At 43.1% G+C, this 3681-nt stretch overlaps 1 non-coding gene across 1 annotated transcript; it reads right to left on the reverse strand.

The window, feature by feature from the left end:
- Positions 1-1724: 1724 nt before the first annotated feature.
- On the reverse strand, positions 1725-1886 carry LOC121277556. Its single transcript, XR_005942919.1, has one exon. It is a non-coding gene; the product is annotated as a U1 spliceosomal RNA (small nuclear RNA).
- Between the last annotated feature and the right edge of the window lie 1795 nt (positions 1887-3681).

The raw sequence follows: 3681 nt of genomic DNA on the forward strand, positions 1-3681 counted from the left end.
ATATTCACTGGCATCTCACTCACTGCCAGCTCAAGGGACATCGCCACTCACTCCCTCACATCTCCATCTGGCCTCACCTCCTCTGGAGACTGGCCCATCAGCCCTCACCATGTTGAGGCCACTTGCACTGATTAACATGTGCCCCCCCCCCCCCCCACCCCACCCTGGGATACCCGCTTTCCCCAGTACAACCCTCGCCCTGCAGCCTCTTCCCTGGACTGAGGCCACTTCTCCCCCTTTCCCAAGCAAGCCTCAGCCCCACAGCCATTGAAAAGCCACCCCTGCCTAATGGTTGGTCTGGTAGGTAGAGACCTGACCATGAGCACCCCTAAAAGTGACGTGGTGCTGCCCGCAAAGCCTGGCACTGATGACAGCGAGTGCTTCCCGAAGCAAGGTGGGGCAAACAAACCTCGAAGTCCCAAGCAAAGTGCTGCTCGTCACATGTCCGTCACTTATGTACAATTGTTAAGCACGTGCCCAGATGATCCAGCGTCGAGAGGGATGATTCCAGCGAGCAGGACTTACAATGAGATGCCAAAGTATTGAAATCAGGTTCCTGACATACGTGGGAAACACGGCCTACTATCGATGGGTAGGGCAGACAATTGCAAACTGGTTTTATGAAAGCATAAAACCGATTTTTGGCCTTCTTACCACATTGTCCTGCTAAACATGCCTGCCGACTTCGGGAGTGGAAAATTCTGCCCTTTGAGTGTAGGCTCTTCTTCAATTTCAAGATAACTTCCTCAGTTTGAGGTCAGGCCTTCATAACAGAGGCACTGCTGCACCTGAAATGTTAGGCAATCATGTATCTTTGCGGCTGTTGGTACTTTGGTGCATTTCCACCACTTTTTGTTTCAATCTGTTTCCAACAATTTTTTGTTTTTTTGTTTAGATGTCTACCAGTTAAGTCCACATGTTTCAAAGATTGAAAAGATGTTCAGGGTCACATCCAAGTAACTAATCTGGCCACAATCTTCTAATCTTCCTTAGTTATGAGAGGGGTGCCGGAGACTGGAGGATTGCAAATATTTACCCCTGTTCGATAAAGGGGAGAGATATAATCTAGGCATCTGTAGGCCAGTCAGTTTAACATCAGTGATGGGGAAAAAAAAATTAGAAACAATAATCTGTGATAAAATGAATTGGCACTTGAAAAAGCATCAATTAGTTAATAAAATGCAGCACTGATTTGTTAAAGGCTAATTGTGTTTGACTGACTTGATTGAGTTCTTTGAAGTAATAGTACTGTTAATGAGATGTTAGGGTAGTTAAGGCTGTGCATATGCACTTTCAAGAGGCATTTAGTTAAAAAAAACACATAATAGGTTTGTTGGCAAAATTGAAGTTCATGGGATTAAAGAGGCAGTGACTGCATGGATACAACATTAGCTAAAAATGTATTAAGAGAGGAAGATGAAAGAGACAGAAAGCAGAGCAATGGTGAACAATTATTTTTTAGATTGGAGGGAAGTGTACAGTGGAGTCCCAGGGGTCAGTTTTGGAGCCACTGCTCTAAAAATCATTAATGACCTGGACTTGGGTATAGAAAGGATAATTTCAAAGTTTGCAGGTGATGTGAAACTTGAAAATACAATAATCGATTGTGAAGTCGACAGTTACAGACTTCAGGGGGAGCCAGAATGGTGCAATGAACAGACACATGGCAGATAAAATTTAATGTAGGGAGCTGTGAAGAGATTCAGTTTGGTAGGAAAATGAGGAGGGGCAAAATGAACAAAATGGCACAACTACAAATTTTTTGCAGTCAAGTATCCCGCATTTGGGGACATCGCAGGTTTCAGCACACCCAAAGTGCAATGGGATAACCTCGTCCTGGGAGAACAACCTTAATGATCATTGTCTCTCTCCTGCCAGGTAAGTATTGAACAGCGAGACCTGGGGGTGTGCATACACATGTCTTAGCAGGTGGTAGAATGAGTTGAGCAGCCTGTTAAAAGGCATTTGTGATCTTGGCTTTCAAAGTAGAAGACTAGAGTAATAATAACAAGGAAGTTACGCTAAAACTTTATAAAACACCGGTTAGGTCCTAGCTGGAATATTGTGGCTAATTCTATACACTACACTTTAAGATGGGTGTCCTGGCTTAGAGAGGGTGGAGATTTATTAGATTGGTAGCAGGGCTGAAAGATCAGTTACAGAATAGAGAAACTGGGGTTGTTCACCTTAGAGCAGAGAAGAGGAGATTTGAAAGAGGTTTCCGGAATCTTAGGCTGGGATTTTCTGGCCTCGCCATGGTGGGACCTACCATAGGGGATGCAGGGGACCAGCCAAAAGCCCCTTGACTTTAGGTGGTCCAGATGATCCCGATGGCAGGCAGGGCAGGAAAATCCCAGCCTACGATAGGTTTTTGATGGAGTAAATAGGAGAAACTATTTCCAGTGGTAAAATGATTGGTAACCAGAAGATGCAGATTGAAGGTATTTGCGGGGGTGGGGTAACCAAAGACAACTTGAGGAATGAGGGAACTTTTTAATGCAGCATATTGTTCTGATCTGGAGTCTACTGCCTAAAAGAGTGGTCTGGGGTTCCAAGCTCAGCTCTCGATCAGCAAGCAGTGAGGTTATAACATCAACAAAAACAACATGCATTTATACAGCATCTTTAACATAGTAAAATGTGTCAAGGTGTTTCAGACAAACTTTGACAATTGCGCCATAGAAGGTCACATTAGGGTAGATGACCAAAAGCTTGGATAAGAGCATAGCTTTTAAAGAATGTCTTCCAGCAGGAAAGAGTGTTCACAAGACGAAGAGGTTTAAGCAGAGAATCCCACAGCTTAGGGCCCAGACAGCTGAAGTCAGGGCTGCTAGAATTAAAGAAGCACAGATACCTCAGAGGGTTATAGGGCTGGAGGAGGTTATAGAGATAGGAAAGATTGAGGTGAGATAGCAACATTTTGCATCATTACATGAATATGTTATACTAATTAAATCAGCATATTGATTAATTCTTTGCATTTCACCTTACATGGGGAATATAACGGTTTGTAAATTGAGCAAAACTTCAACTTATTTCACGCTAACACTGGAGAAATTGAGGAAGGGCCTGGTTATTCAGTTTAGATTGCAAAGTGGTTCCGTGGTTATATTCCCTCAGGTATTTTTATCATACACGAAATTGCAGAGCAACATGAGTCAACTCCCATAATTGTAAAACGTTTAAATCACTTATAGCCGTACCTGATGCTACTGAACCTATCTGAAGCGGATCTGAATCCATATTGGTGTACCTGATGGCTAGGATATCAGTTATGTTTCTCTGATACTGCATAACTTCATGTGACAATGCAAAGTCAAACAGTAATGTTACACAGTTGCACAAATATATTCAGACTATATTGCAAATAATTTTACACAATAATTGTCAGTGTGACTCACTGATCGTACTTTTTCTTCTGAGTGACAAAGTAGTGGGTTTAGGTCACAAGATCTAAGCACCTAATCTAGATCAACAGTTCAGTGCACCACTGAGAGAGCACAGAGATGAAAGAAGTAGCATATTTTGATGAGGTGCCAAACTGAGACCTCGTCTACCTGTGTAGAGGGACATAAACAACGAAGGTTAACCAGACTGATCTCTGGTATGGCAGGAAGTATCCTATGAGGAGAGATTGAGGAGATTGGGCCTCTATTCTCTAGAGTTCAGATGAATGAGAGG

This window comes from Carcharodon carcharias, chromosome 4 (assembly GCF_017639515.1).
Source record: "Carcharodon carcharias isolate sCarCar2 chromosome 4, sCarCar2.pri, whole genome shotgun sequence".
Classification (NCBI taxonomy): Eukaryota; Metazoa; Chordata; class Chondrichthyes; order Lamniformes; family Lamnidae; genus Carcharodon; species Carcharodon carcharias.